Raw genomic sequence first — 16173 nt, 5'->3', positions numbered from 1 at the left:
GATCATACTTGAATCAGTACTTAACAACTATGCAGATTTCTTGCCCTCTGCCCCAATTCTTCATTTTAACCTAAACCTCAAACCAAAGATGAAGAGGAGATCTCTAGACCCCTTTGTTTCCTCTCCTTTGTCTCCTGGCCGCCATTACTCATCTCTCTAATTAGAATTGAGGGTGCAACCTAGGTTGGGGCTCTCAGAGCTGGGCTTCTGCCCCCATCTCTGTTCATGAGACTAGCACTGTCTTTATCTCATGGATCAACAGTACTCACGTGTATTCTGGTGCCTTTAAACAAGCAGGGTCCGTGGCTCTAAGAGTGAGACCTGAGGCCTCAAATACTTCTCCCTTTTTTTTTCTAATAACTCTTCCATATTCTCTGCAGCATCCTACATGTGAACATTCACCAATTTTTAATCAGTTCAACATGTATGTAGGAGGAAGAGCTCATAGGCTGCCTATTTCTTTCCCCCTTTTCATTATGATGAACTTAAATGCAAATGATATTTACAGATTACAGATTACAGCCCCGCCTTCTCAGCGTTTCAGACCACGGTGTTCAATGAATGTCACACATGCCCCACATCTGGGTGGGAGTCATTGACTGTGAGAAGTGGAAGTTTCCTCAGAAAAATGTGTGCCACCCCTCCGTTTCTCTGTGAAAATTAAGCCTCAGAGAATTTGAAATACTTCTGCAAAGTCTAACACTTGCAACAAGTCTAACCTCCAAAAGAGAACGCTACCTCCCCAGATCAGGTGGTTGTAATCCACCCCCCACCAAAAAAAATTAGACTAACAAATAATGGCACATCTGGTGGAACAGTAAACATTAAGAAAAGTAGAAAGTGGCTCTTCTGGTCCCTTATAGGAAAAAAATCAAATGATATTCAGGAAGTAAAATACCAAATGTGCCTCAGATTTTGGAGACGTTGAAGCAATATTTTTAGAGGCCTGAAAAGAGAGGATGGAGAGTAACCCAAGAATTTGTATCTAGCTAAGTTATTTATGAGTAAAGACAGAAGGAAGCTATTCTCAAACATTTGATATGTAATTGGTGAAGAAATCAAGCCAATTATGAGAGGCAAAGTAATGAGCTCTGGCTGGCATCTGAAGCCATGGCAAGCGAGAATCAGCAAAGTGGGAGAAGGGGGTGGGGCGGGGGTGGAGCTCAGATCAAAATGTAAATGATCTACCTGAATGTAAGAAGAATCAACACCTGTGAAGGTGCAGGGGTGAGGAGGTGGAGCCCGGGGAGGAGTGAGGGGAGGACTCCTTCCGGCACCATCAATCCAAGGCACAGGTGTATTTGCATTTTGTACAGCTACAAAAATATCATCAGGGCAACCGAACAGAATGGGTCTGATTAGGGGACTAGAAAGGAAAATCTGTAAAACACAGCACACCAAACTGCACCCATCTAGAAAAGAGGGGGAAGTGTGAGAACTGGATGCCCTTCCGCTCCCATCTGTGCGAAGATTGATGCATATCGATGTGTGTACACTTTCCCAGCGTTGCCTGCTGCTGATGCCATGCGGAGGACGGGATGTGAAGGGGAGAACCAGGGATTCTTACTCCTGGCATTGTTACATTGAAGAAATCGCTTTTATAACCAATAGAGATAACCCTATAGTTAAACATTAAACAAATACCAAGTGGATCAAAAATAGAGACGGCATAAAACTTTAGCAAAATACTGTTTAGAAAATATTATTGGGACATACGATTTATGAGGAGACTGTTAGCTATTAAAATGCTGTGCTTCTAAGGCCATAGCCAATAGTGTCATGTTAAGCCACCAAGGCAAGGCACAGCATCTGCTGCTGGACACTGAAGGTCATCCATCGTCACAGTTCTATGAGTCACATGAGGACCCGAACCTGGTGACTTTGGCTCATCTGGGAAGGGAATGACCTTGGTGACAACTGGACCTCATGTTATTCCCCCAGGTGTCAGTAGGATCTCCAGCTCTCCCCTGGTTGGGCAGGTAGAGGGTGGAGGCAGGGTAGGAAGAGAGCTTGACCCACCAGGCTCACAAGTCCCTCTGTAGGAAGGACGACATTGCACAGGGCCTCTAACCTCTTACCAAGGACATCATGCAGGCTGCCTGCCTTTGTTTCATTTTCGTTTGTAGCTAACACTGAATATATTTTAATAAAATTTATTCTTCTGTTATCTTAAATGTTTGAAAAAAAGGTTTTTATAATAGGTAAGACATTTTCAACTGTCCTGAAGCATTGCATGTGAGCATTTGTGGAAGAATTCTAGTCCAGCAACACTGTGACTGCAAAACAATACTCATTTTTAAAAGAAAATCACTCTATTTTAATTAACTCACAAATGAAAACATCACACAGTTAATTTAAGGAAGCCATTCCAACGCTTGCCCAGTCCCAACATCCTGTGTATGTCTGGACATCTGCAATAGCCTTCTGAAGCCAGGGAACTTTGCTTATGCAGTAGAATTAATTTCTACAAAAAGAAGTTTACTTGTTTTGCACCATTTTTTTCTTAGATGGTTTGCTGAAAATGGTTCAATAGCAATTCTTCAATTTCATTGTTATGATAGTGATTAATTTACAGATTATTAGTAAGAAGTGTAGTTGTCCAAACTCCAGGCATTTGTGTGTTTGGCAGGCCTGCTGAAGTGTGTGTGTGTGTGTGTGTGTGTGTGTGTGTGTGTGTAGTTGTGACAAAAGGTAGCATAAACAATCCCCTTTATTGTCTCCTCCTCAGGCTCTTGAGCCTGTAGTATAGCCAAGCAGGCAAGACTTGACACTGGGGTACAGAGCTCAGAAATCATTCATTGAGAACTCTATCCAAATCCTTGCTCGGTGTCCAGCCACCACCCCTCAGGTACTCATAGAAACCCTCTTCCGCATTACCATATGGTAGCACCAGCCCTGGGAGGACGTACAGTCCAGCACACAGGGGTGATTTCAGTGTTTCGGGTATTTCTGTGGGTGACCTGCACGTTTCCTGGGCTGCTTTCTTGGAGTCAACATGCAGGGATGAAACGGACAGGAGGAGAGATCATGTGTGGAAAAGCAAGATGCAACCCTGGTGGATTGTCTTCAGCAGGGCCTCAGCCTCCAAACCCTCTTCTCCAGAGATTCTGCCTCCTCATGTCTGTCCTTTCTCTCCTCAGCTAAGCCCAAGCCATGTGCCCCAGTCTAGGCTTCACTTTCATTCTCACCTGGAGCCAGTTCTCTTTAGCATACATTGGATGCACCAGTAATCTTCCGATTAAGGGACAGGCGTGCAATGTCTCCCACAGGCTTGTGCGTTTGAATATTTGGTCCCCAGCTGGTGATGCTATTTGGGGAAATTGAGAAGCTTTGGGAGGTGAAGTCTAGGGGATAGAAGTGGGTACCTGTTGTGTGCCTCCTCACCCACTCCCCTGCAGGGAGCATCCCAGAGTGCCTGGGGTGTATCATCTCCTGAGGGCAGGCCTTCAGGTTCATATGGGCCACTTCCTGTCTTATCTCTATTTCCTGATCTCCCAGGACGAGAGCAGTTAGCATCATGCACCTGCCGTTATGGCCAAGAGTCACTCCTTCCACTTTGCCTTCCCAACACAGGGCATCGCTGTGAGCCCCAATGCACCATCCTTTCTGAAGTTGTCTCTTGTCAAATGTTTGGTCACAGCAATGAGAAAACTCACTGTGACACTATTGAAAGCTTTGCTTAGAGAGAGGAATCCCACCCACCACTGTTTATCTGGATTTTCTCCAAGGGATGCTGCAGGTCACCCTTGCTGCTAGCCTCCACTCCTGCTCCATGCTGACCTATCTGTGAACCAGACCTCTGGGTCTATCCCACATCACAAGTGGGCCATGGGAAATCTCCCATGAGGCCAAAGATGCTGCCGAGAGGCTGGCAAAGGACACATGCCCGTACAAAAGAGTAGGTGGGGAGCCATAGGCCTTTCGGCTTCTTGAACCACTTCTAATTTAAGGCGGATTGCTGAGCCCACTCAGTTTTCTGAGCTGGTGAGTCTGGGAACACCCGGGTCATGATGAGCCGATCTGACCACGTGGTCACTTGTTGCACTGTGGGCTATCTCCTCCACAGAGCCCCGAGCGAGACTGCAAATATGCGTCTGTTCAAGTTAGTGCAGCTATTTCTGATCCTCTTTCCTGATAGGGACGGGAAAGAATTCGTTTGCCCGATCAATAGCGGCGAGGCCTGTATCTGAGCCTGTGCTAATCTGCGCTACTGCAGATAATGTATCTTGCACAGCAGCTGCAATGGAGGCTCCCGCTTTGCAGCTTTTCACCAGGACGCGTTCCCCCTCCGGGATCCATCTGCTTCATCGCAGAGGCCAGACCTGGGAACTACGTGGGGCAACGATGGGGTGACGAACACCACATCTTTCAGGTCTGGAAGTGCCACCCATTCCTGCCATTCTGCCTGAGGTGTGATATTTTTAATTCCTTATCTTGTGTGTAAAGAGTGGGACAATTTCAGAGGCTTCTGTCTGGCTTCTCCCCATATGCTGACTCTTGACAACATGAATTATACCAACTACTGGAGATAGTCCTACCTATTGTGTGTGTGTGTGTGTGTGTGTGTGTGTTTGGGAATTGAATTAGTTATGCTTCTCATTGCTATAATGAAATTCCTGACAAAGGCATATTTAGGGTTGATCATTCTACCTCAGTTAACCCAATCTGTAGACCCTTCACAAGTATACCCACCGGAAGGCTTGTTTCCACGGGATTCTAATTCCGTCAAGTTGATGATTAACTGTCATAGGGACTAAAGAAGGAATGTTGAGTAAGTCATAGACTTAATGGACCCTGGACTGGGGCCATCAGTACCTCCTGGTCTCTTTATCTTCATGCCTCTAGAGTTCCATGATGCCACACTATGTCTCCCAATATTAATGTCAAGAAAGCTCCATGTCTAAGAGTTCTCCAAATGTTTGGTAATATCCTTTCTTTACTGTACAGCTGCTTAAGTAAATGGCTGTCACTTTGGGAATGATATTTTGTGATAAAATATCATATATGTGTTTTTATACGTATATCACACAAACACATATTTTTCATGCCTAATTCTTGGCCTAGAGATATTCAAATGCCCCCATTTCCTAAGTGAAAGAATGATCTGTTATTAATAACCATTTTCAGCCTTGCCTGGGGTTGTTAATGAGGTAGCTCTTGGTGTGCTCCTGGATAGTTTCCGGCTAAGCTAAGTTGTCAGAGACGCCAATCATGTGATCCGAAGTTTGGAGCTTTCCTCTAACTGCAGGGAGGGGAGAGGGGTCAGAGTTTGAGTATGGTCATCAATGGTGAATGATTAGTCAGCCTTGTCTATGGGATAGACACCATGGAAATGCAAAGCCAGAGCGTGCAGAGAGCCTGTATTACCTGTTACACACCTGGGGGTCTGCGTGGACGTTCTCTACCCAGCTGTGCCACGCTTGTCCCCATGACGCTCTTCCCTCGGCTACTTATTCCCAAGCTGTGTTCTTTATAATGAATAGGTAATGAGTGAACTGTCTTCCTGAGTTCTGTGAACTGTGACAGCTAGTTGCTCACCCCAAGAAAGGGGTCGTGGAATCTCTCAATCTCTAGCTGGCCGTTGAGAAGGATGGGCGATCCTAAGCTTAGCAGATGATGTGCACACGTCTTATGGCCCTGAGACTTTAGGAACTGAGGTCTGAGAGTTGTTCTAGAATTGACTAGAATTGTGGGGCACTGCTTTGCTAGGAGAGAACTTGGGTGTGGGAGAAACCCCCCACATCTGGAGTCAGAAGAGTTGTCCCTGAAGACAGCTGGGAGAGGGGTCATGGCAGGCACCTGAACGGCACCAGTAGATCTAGGTCCAAAACATGGAGCATGCCCGGACACTGGACAGAGAAGCCCACCCTTCTCCTGAGATAGCACCACCCCTTTGATTCTCATCTCTTCAAGCTACTATTTCATCTCTCCTTGACTTGTTTTGATTGTGTATATGAAGTAGCAACTTTCTTTGTCTTTTACTCATCTGTTTTCCCCTCTGGAAAGAAGCACAGTTAACTCCCTCCATGGCCTCTGCATTCTCATACTCTGTGAAGTTAGTACTGTAGTAGCATCTCCCCTGTCCACTCCGGGATGCAGAGGACAGCCACCACCAAGCTGTGACAATGGTCACCATCTCCCTAGCACGGTTCTTCCTGCTTTGGCACCACGGATTTGAGTCCACAAGGCTTGTTCAGCCTTCCGTAGTGTATCTGCTTTACTTTGGCTCTCCTCCTCTAGTCTCGTTCCTTTATGTTGCCATCTGCCGTGGTTATTATAGCTCCGTGTATGGATCAGCATCGTCACCATGTTCTAGGTGTTATCCCAGGAAGACATTCCCCCAGGTCCTTGCCAGCGTGTTAAGTCTTACATCCTGGGAAAGTGTGCCTAAATCTGTAAGTTCTTATCACATAGTTTGCTTAGCTTCTCTGACCTGATATCCTCAGCCCCAGTTCCATGGTGCCTCCTGGCCTGTGAGTTCCATGTTGACGATGTGCCGCGTGCCTGTGTGTCGGGCTCCCTGTCCTTTTTAGCAGATGCATGCTGTCTCGTGATGCTGTATGCATACCGTGATTTGCCTAGTGACCTAGAGAGATTGGGCCCTGCTGGAGAGAAATACATTTTGTGTTGGAGAAAGGCCTTGTCCTCCCAGTTAAAGTAAGATGGATGGATCCTTTTTAGAGTGGCATACTTCTGAACTACTTCTGAACGCTTAAAGGGTTAAGGAAACCTGGCATGCTGTGAGAAAGGAATTCTCACCTAAGCATGGCTTTGTGAAGGTAGACACCAGGGCTGTGGGAGCTGACAGCTGACACTCTCCGCTGTCAGCATGCGCTGCTAGGGACAGCACACTTTCTATCCGCAGGGTCTCATGGTAGCCTTGAGGGTCTACCTTGGCTGCTGAAAGATGATTGGAGTTTCCCGAGGTTTGGTCTGCACGGAGGCTGTGCCGAGTATTAGTTATGTCATTTTATCTAATCTCTGGAAACCTACGGAGACAGCTACTGTGATTCCCTCAATTTTAAAGGCAGAAATCGCCAGGCCTGGAGAGTTAAGCTTTTCTGGGGGTGACAGGTAGTAAACAAACATAGGAGCTGGGACTGGAAGGTGCACCCTGGAGTCCGCACGCAGCGTCCCTCAATTTCTCAGTTGAAGCCACATGCGGTGTGGTGCCCCACAGGCTGTCTCTGGCTGCCTTGTCTAGTCTTTCCCTTGAATATTCTTACTGGCTGTTTCTACTTGTTTCATTTTGTTACAGTGTTGGGGATTGGATGCCAGGCCTTGCTCATGCTCGGCCAGGGTTCCATGCTTTTATTCTGGGGTGCTCTTCACTCATGGTTGACAAGCTATTGCTGATACTGCTCTTGGGTCAGCAGAGCTGCTCCCTTTGGGAGGCGGCATGGACAATTGGGCGTGATGTCTGCCCAGTGGATCGTCCTCTTTCTCATTAGAGCACAAGCCTGCTCAGTTACACAAGGGTTTCAAGGGTTTCAGTGTCTCCTCCCCTTGGAGCAGTGACTGTCAGGAGACTGGTTTCAGTGCCGCTGTCTAACGTGACTGGCTTTTCCATCCCCATTTCCAGCCCACATCTCCCCGCTGAGTCTTGTACTTGTTTAATCTATTGGCCACTAGATATTCCCAGTTGTCATTTCTACAGACTCCTACTAAAATTGCTCCCTTCCAAAGCAATCCTCCCCTGTCTTGGCAAAGATCTGTCACTTCTTTTGTGTTTCACTCACGGTCATCAGCGCCATCACCTCTCTTCTGCCCGTGGGAAAATGAGACTGCAATTACTCAGGAATTCTGGGCCCTGTAGTGGTGTGTAAGGTCAGCCTCTGAATACAGTCCCTGGTGCGCCCCCCACCTGTAGTGATAGGTAAAGCCAACCTCTGGATCCAGTCCCTGGTCAGCCTCCGGATCCAGTCCCTGGTCAGCCTCCGGGTCCAGTCCCTGGTCAGCCTCCGGGTCCAGTCCCTGGTCAACCTCCGGGTCCAGTCCCTGGTCAGCCTCCGGGTCCAGTCCCTGGTCAGCCTCCGGGTCCAGTCCCTGGTCAGCCTCCGGATCCAGTCCCTGGTCAGCCTCCGGGTCCAGTCCCTGGTCAGTCTCTGGATCCAGTCCCTGGTGTGCCCCCAGCACTCACTGAATGTGAAGTGAGGGGCAAACAGGCAACAGCCAGCGCACAAGTCTGTGAATGATTCCCAGTGCAGTTTGCTAGTGTGAAAAAGACCGGGAGGAGGCTGTGACAAGAACAGAGGGAAGGAGTTGTTTGTTTGTATTTTTTTTTAAGTTTCCCTCTGAGACAGGATCTCTATGTAGCCCAAACTCCCCTGACCTTGGAGTCCTCTTGCCCCGGCCCCCTCAGTGTTGTTTCGCTGGGATCTGCCATTACTCTTAATTCATTCCTTTTTAAAGAAGGAAGGGTTTGTGTTGGCCTCAGCTCCCCGAGATACAGTCTAGCATGGTAGGGCGTCAGGAGCAGGAGGCAGATGGTCATGTTGAATCCAGTCAGGAAGCAGAGGACCCTAGTTTTTAATAAGGTCATCATTGCTAGGTTTCTGGAAATGCCTTTTTAGCTGAGCCCCAGGGAATGGAAGTGAGTGCAGCTGGTTTAAGTTTAATGGCTCCTCTGCAATGCTTCACCTACCCCTTGCTTTCCTTAGCTGGGAATCAGCCTCCTTCCTGCCGTTCTGCCATCCTGCCTAGAAGTCAAGGCACTTTCTTACCTTGACTGCTTTACGTATCCTCACCCCTAATGTGGCCAACTCCTAGATAGTCTCCCTCCAGCCTGCATCAACATATACAGAACTGTCCATCTCCTTCCCCTTCTTACATTCCTCCGGGCCCTCCTGTCGCTTTTCAAGATAAACTGGAAGCATCTTAGAGCTGTGTACTTGCTGTCCTAGCTAGACGCGGGCCGTCTCCACAGATTCCGCTCACGATTGCGTGAGCACCTGCTGCCGCTCAGCCCTGTTGACTCACTCAGTGTCCTTGTCAGCTGTGCCCATCACACTCCTCACTCTGTGCATAACTACACGCAGCGGGGTCTTTACCCCTTCCCAGTGGGACACCAACACGCATGTGCTGGGTTCTCGCGACTCTTTCCCTCAAAGCTTCAGCGTTTCCTCAGAAGTTTAACTGTTCCCTCAGTGTGGCGCGGTGGTGTCTCTCTTTGCCAGATTTGTTACTTCCTGGATGTCCCACGCTATCGTCTCGCCAGCAAGAACCACGCGGGACACTAGGATTCTTCTGCAGAAAAGCTTTAATGCGTCTTGAGAGAGAGAGCATCAGCTAACATGGCCGGGGACCCAGAATGAGGGGAACCCATCCCTTATATAGGAAACAGTCCTCGCTTCGGACGTGTCACTCCTGGATTGGTCTGCTGCCCATCAACCCAGATGACGCCTCGGGAGTAGGCGGGGACGCAGCAGTGGAAAATTACCAATTACATGCGCATTATCTTGTTCACCTGGCGGTGAAACCGGATGCCAGCGCCATCCTGTAATGGAGAATGTGGTTGCGGCCCTCCACACTGTTGATCAGGGATTGGCAGCTGGAATGGTTTGAGTGGTCTGATTTGGATGCTTGGTTGGTGGTGGTGTTCAGGTGGCTTAGGAAGTGTGGCCTTACTGAAGAAGTGTGCCACTGGGGTTGGGCTTCGGGAGTTGGAGAACTGGAGCCCTTCTCAGCTGCATTTCTGTCTCCTGCTTGAGGCTCAGGATGTGAGCTCTGGGCTTGTTCCAGGCACCGAGCATGCATTCCACGCCCGTCGCTGTTCCTTGTAGACCACGGGGAGAACTTACCTCATGACTAAATGCATAGCTTGCTTCTTTGATGCCAGTAGGGTACAGGCTCACAAGGCTCCCTTCATAAAACATTATTTCTTTATATTATTTTCTCCTTGCTTTAATTTCCTTAGATTTGTTGAACTTGTCAATTACCACCTTTTTACAGCTTTATGATTTATCTGGTTATAAGGGGCAGTTATTCACTGAAAAATATAGTAGCCTAAGGCTGGGAATAAAACATCCAACTCTCACCTTCCAGGTTATTCTTAATATTTGATTTTTATTCCTCTTTATACCTTGGGAATATTTTTTATTATTTAGGTCCTGGGTAATTTTTCTAGGAACCCACCCTTGGAGCGATATAAGACAGCACAGAAAATATCCCTAATGTCTTCTCACCTTAGTTTGCATACCTGCTGGCGTGCTTTCATTGTGACATGTAACTTCCAACACCTCCATAAGAAGTGGAGTGGAATTCGTAGTGTGAAGGTGGATATTGTAAATTCCCTTTAGACCTCGAGGGTTCTTGGAACTCTGCTTTTCTCCTGGGGTCCAACTCTCTGGCCGACCATCTATTCCTCTGTCTGTTCTCTATTTATCCCTGTCTGTCTGTCTGTCTGTCTGTCTACCTACCTACCTACCACATCTGCCTTGTTGGAGTGCTGGTTTAATATAGATCATTGGTTAAAATATATTGGTGGTTTCTTGGATGTTCCTCTCAAGTCCAAAATCTGGTCTTTGGTAGCATTTCAAATGTTAGTGATAATTTTCCTGGATTGGAGCCAGCATAACATTACCAAACTCTGTTGGTGTCAAGAGCACAACTACGCACACTTATGGATTCCTCAGATGGCAAGAGATGAATCAAGTTTTACTTCTGTCTTAGTTTGAATTTCTGTTGTCATGAAAAAACACCATGACCATGGCAACTTTTATAATGAAAAGACATTTAATTGGGGTGTCTTACAGTTTCAGAGGGTTAGTCCATTATCATCATAGCAGGGAGCATAACACTGTGCAGGCAGACATGGTGCTGGCTACATCTCGATCAGAAGACAACAGGAAGTAGACTGACACTGGGCAGTATTCTGAGCATAGGAAACCTCAAAGCCCTCCCCCCACAGTGACACATCTCTTCCACCAAGGCTATAGCCACTCCAACAAAGTCATACCTCCTAATAGTGCCACTCTCTATGACCGTATGAGGGATAACTACATTCAAACTATCACAATTACTATCTGTTTTGGCTCAGAACACTCTATTATAAAAATACTCAAGAGATATTGATAAACAAGATGAATTGTATTCTGAGTCGTTGCTGTCACGGGACTCCTAATAAAACCTTGGGAGAATGCTGGATGGTGTAGGGTGGGGCAGACAGGAGGATGTCAGAGATTTCTCTTCATTACTTGGAATTTTATATCAGTAGTGGGTCCTTCATTCTCTACTGATCTTTGCTCATTCTCTCAGTCCAAATGATAATGAATTTTTAAAAAGCACACTAAACTTCTCACAAAGCACTGTAATATACCAAGTGTCTCAGTTGAGAAAGTCAGCATCATGAAGCCAGAAGAATCTAGGCCATGGATTCAAACATATTCAGGCTTAAATCTACTTGAACCATGTATCATTTGTGGGGGCAGTCTGTACGTTTAGCAGTTATCCAGCTTTGCAAATTTCATACAAAAATTATCAATTGTGTGTGAGACTAGTTGGCTTACTCATGCTTTTCTTCCTATTCAAAAGAGTTGTGTTTGTTCAACCTCAGTAATCAAAGGAATATGAATTACATCATTATATAGTAGAGAGGGAACCAAATAGAACATTGTTCCTTTTCCCATGGAATGGGAAGGCTAGATGGTTTAGCTAGATGGTTTAGTAACCAATAGTAACTAATAAATTAAAAGTGACCAGGGAAATAAAAACCATAAAACCTGTTTTTCTGACCCTAGTCAAGTAGGAAAACGTGTCGGAGGGAGGCACACATGTTCCCCAGGAAAGAGAGTGAGGAAAGATGCTGTAGAAGGTGGAGATGAATGGATGATGAGGAGAATGGAATGTCTGTGTGAAGGTGGGGATGGAGGGATGAGGAGAATAGAATGTCTGTGTGAAAGTGATGGATTAGGAGTCAAGTCAGTGGGCTGACAGAGAGGGTACAAGGCTGAATGTGTTTGGTAAGATGGTTTGAATAAGATGTATCCCCTATAGTTCTATTTGTTTGAACACTTGGTTACCCCTTAGAGATGCTATTTGGGAAAATTATGGAACCTTTTGAGGTGGAGCGTGGGGGCGGAAGTCCATCACTAAAGGCTGTCTTTCAAGGGTTAGAGCCCCACCCACTTCCTTCTCCCTCTCTGTCCTTCTAGTGTGAAATGCATTGCTCTGCTCCTGCACAACTTCACGCTTTCCCAGCTATGGGCTCTGTTCCTTTAGACAAATTAAGCCCTTTCTTCCTTAGGTTGCTTTGGTCATGTTTTTAATCATAGCAACAGAAAAGTAACTAATACAAAGATGGCAAGGACCAGACGGTGAAGCAGTTTCTGGGTGAATTATCAAGCTAGTATTATTCCCAAGAACAATGTGAACCCACTGAGGATTTTAAATATTGGGATACATGATCACATTCCATACCGAAAATTGAGGAAAACTGTGAGAACCAGATTTCAAGAGTCCAGAGAAGATACAATTAGATCAAGTCCTTTGCTGTTAGCAGCCAGGGGTGAGAACATGGGAACTTAGATAAGACAGAGATGGTAGAAACAGAGAACCATCCATGACGTACAGAAAGATTTAAGGGAGAAAATAGAGTATGATTATAGAATAGCAGTATGTCTTGAACGGCATGTCTAAAAGGTCAAGTTTTTATATCACATAAATTCAACATTGAGTGGTAAATCTCAGCCTTGGTCTGGGGTGTGTTGAGTTTGTAGAATATGAGATAATAGGCCAGACTGTGGTGGCACAGATTCCAGCACTCAGGAGGCAGAGGCAGGAGGATCTCTGTGAGTTCAAGGACAGCCTGGTCTACAAGAGTTTGTTCTAGGGCAGCTAGAGCAGTTACACAGAGAAACCCTGTCTTGAAAAACCAAAAAGAAAACAAAAATGATAATAAGAGGCGATTTCAATAGGTAGTTGACACTTGGCCTTGAGTGACAGCAAATGTGTTCATTGTATCGCAAATGTTTGTATTCAGCGTCAGCAGCTGTGTGGAGCACTGTTCGTAGATTAGTACTTCCAGGGCTGGCCAGACTTTACACAGACAAATCCATCCTAGCTGTGTGGCCTGCTAACATCAAAGGAAGAGGAGATCCGACTCCATAAGATAACTAGAAGGATAGCTCTGTGTGCCTCAGAAACATGAGCAGCACAGCTAGATCCACACACGGGAGAAGACAGTCACAGCACCCCTGGACCACTTCCTGTTTACTTAGCTTAGAACAGGGCTGGCGCAGCCCCACGGGCCAGATTGATGAGCTGTCAATTGCTTCCAGTAAATTGACTCCTCTCTCTTGAGTGCAGAGATGCCTCTGCACATGCACCACTTCTGTGTCACAGACGTGGGTGACTTTGGGTGGCAGACATCATGTCGCCAGATGACAAATCATTATCATAGCTGCGAAGGGAGCTGTCTCAAGGGGTCACGTGAGAAAAGGGCTTGGTGGGTTTTAAACGAGACAATTTCAGTGTCCGCTGGGCCTCTGACTTCGTGGGTTGCATGCAAGCACATTCCTCTTTCACACTGAAACTCAGATAAAGCAGTGTGCTTCAGTAAACACGGTGCAGCCTCCGCTGGCCAAAGTGAACCACGGTTAGCCACCCTTCTGATGGGAAAGGAGAAAGTCAGTTTGTTGCCTTGGAATGTCTAAGAGTCTTCCTTATTAAGCCTGATTTTGTCCAGACTAGAACAGAACAGACCCAGTGAAATGTTTGTTTGTTTGTTGTAATGTCCACTTTCCAGGTTCTCTTATAGAGGTGTCCATGACGCGCAAGACAGGATAGTGAAATATGAGGGAAATGGTTTGGTGGGTTCTGGGAAAGTCTTTCAAATGAGGTAGATCGGGATGGATGCTGACATGCTCTGATTCTGGCCTTAATGCTTACCCATCTTCCTTCCTGAAACCTGGATGGGGATAGTTAGAGTAGGCTTTATCCTATGGCCACTGCCTCTGGATGTCTCAGACAGAGAAGCTGCAACCCTGACCTCGCTGTGGTTCTCAATTCTAGGCTTCCACTTACATGGACAGGGAGCCAGCTCCTAGCTCGCTATTCTTTCTTTCGATTTTGCTTTCCCGTCCCTTCTCCCCTTTGGTCTGTCACTGTGTCTTTTCCTTTGTTGTACTGAGTGGTTGGTTGGCTTGGGTTGGTTCCTTGATTGGTTCCTTGGTTAGCTGGTCTCACTCTGTAGCCCACTGCCTGGCCTCGAATTCACTTTAATTCTGCTTCATCCACCCAAGTGCTGTGATCACAGGAATGAGCCACTATACCCCCCCCCAAAAGTCCCAATTCTCAACTAACAGATCTTTTCACTGGACCCTTGTGTTCCCTCTGGCCCCTGCATAATCATTCTACTTCTTCTACAAGTGAGCCTTCAACATGAAAACACAGATCACACTCTTATTTGGAAGTTTCCAATGACTTGCCAGTCTTCAGCCTGGTGCAGTAGCCTCTGTGTTCCTCCTCCCCCTGATTCTGTGGGCCTTGTTCCCCTTCTCAATGCTCTACACACATCAAGGGTCTTCTTGAGTGCCCCACCTTAGCAGGCAATGGCCTGGCTTTCTCCCCTCTTTCCTGAACATTCCCAGACATTGCTTTAGTCACTTGGCCATATTTGCCTACTCTGATGCCTTGATCAAAATCAGGCCTCCCATGTTTATCTCTCTCGTTATAGTTCTGTAGCATTTACCCCAAGTTACATCACATATAAGCTCCTGCTCTCACCATTTCCTTCTTTGACCACAGATTCTGTGAGGCTTTAACCTTCATGATGACACCTAAACCCAGCACACTCCCTGTACAGAGGACATCTGTAATAAATAATTACTTAGTGTCAAAGTAGTTCATCAGTTTCTGTCATAACATATTATTCCAGTAACTGGATTATTCTTATTAGCATGCAAAATATTAGGTTTCAGTGTGGCGTTTTTTCAAACGTGTGTGTGTGTGTGTGTGTGTGTGTGTGTGTGTGTGTGTGTGTGTGAGGGCTTTGCTGTGGAAGTGGAGTATAGTCATCAACAGCACAGCAGAAAAGCAGAGAGATAAAGAAGGCTATATCACCCGTTTACCCCAAATTGTACAATGTTCTAGCACCAATTTGTCACATGCCAAGTGATTTGTAGCCATTTGTTCATTTATTGGACATTTGTTATTCTCCTGGCAGGCATGTAGCTTGAAGGGAGCCTTTAGAAATACCCTTTTCTTGAAGGGCACATGCACAGAAATGTGTGGAAGTTCTGTTCAGATAGAGCAGGATGTGGTGATGCTTGCTCAGAATTCCAGCACTTGAGAGACTGAGATGTGAAGATTGTAAAATTGAACCTAGTTTTGTGTTTTAGCTACTTTTCTATTACTGTGGAGAGTCACCATGACCAAGGTGACTTATAGAAGAATTTTATAGGGACTCATCATTTCAGAGGGTGAGTCCAAGATCATCATGGCAGGGAGCATGGCAGCGGCAGACAGGCGTGGTGAAGGAGAGAAGCTGGGAGCTTACATCTAATACAAAGGTAGGGTGTAGAGAGAATATCAGCTGGGATGATGTGAGACTTTGAAGCCTCAATGCCTGCCCCAAGTGACACATCTCCTCCAGCAAGGCCATACTTTCTAATCCTTCCAAACAGTTCCACCAACTGGGGACCAAGTATTCACACATATGAGCCTGTGGAATCCATTCTTATTCAAACCATCACACTTGGGTTATAGAGTGAGAGCCTGTCTCAAAACTAAGTTGAACTATCTACTACTCAAGTCAACCAACCAGTACCAATGGAACAATGTGACAGTGGAAGCCAACCAACCAATAGCAATAAAATAATGCTCTGTACAAGCCAGCCAACCAATAGCAATGGAGCAACACTTTTATACAGGCTAGCCAACCAACAGCAATGAAACAATGCTTCTGTAGAAATCAGCCAACCAACAGCAATGAAACAATGCTTCTGTAGAAATCAGCCAACCAACAGCAATGAAACAATGCTTCTGTAGAAATCAGCCAACCAACAGCAATGAAACAATGCTTCTGTACAAATCAGCCAATCAACAGCAATGGAACAATGCTTCTGTACAAATCAGCCAATCAACAGCAATGGAACAGCACTTCTGTAGAAGGAGTTGCAATATTCTCTGGGTCCACGAAGCTGGGAACTAAGGTCAGAAGCCTAGGGGTAGAGA

This window comes from Myodes glareolus, chromosome 17 (genome assembly GCF_982192425.1).
Source record: "Myodes glareolus chromosome 17, mMyoGla1.1, whole genome shotgun sequence".
NCBI lineage: Eukaryota > Metazoa > Chordata > Mammalia > Rodentia > Cricetidae > Myodes > Myodes glareolus.
The sequence above is the reverse complement of the archived record's forward strand: the minus strand, read 5'-3'. Positions refer to the sequence as shown.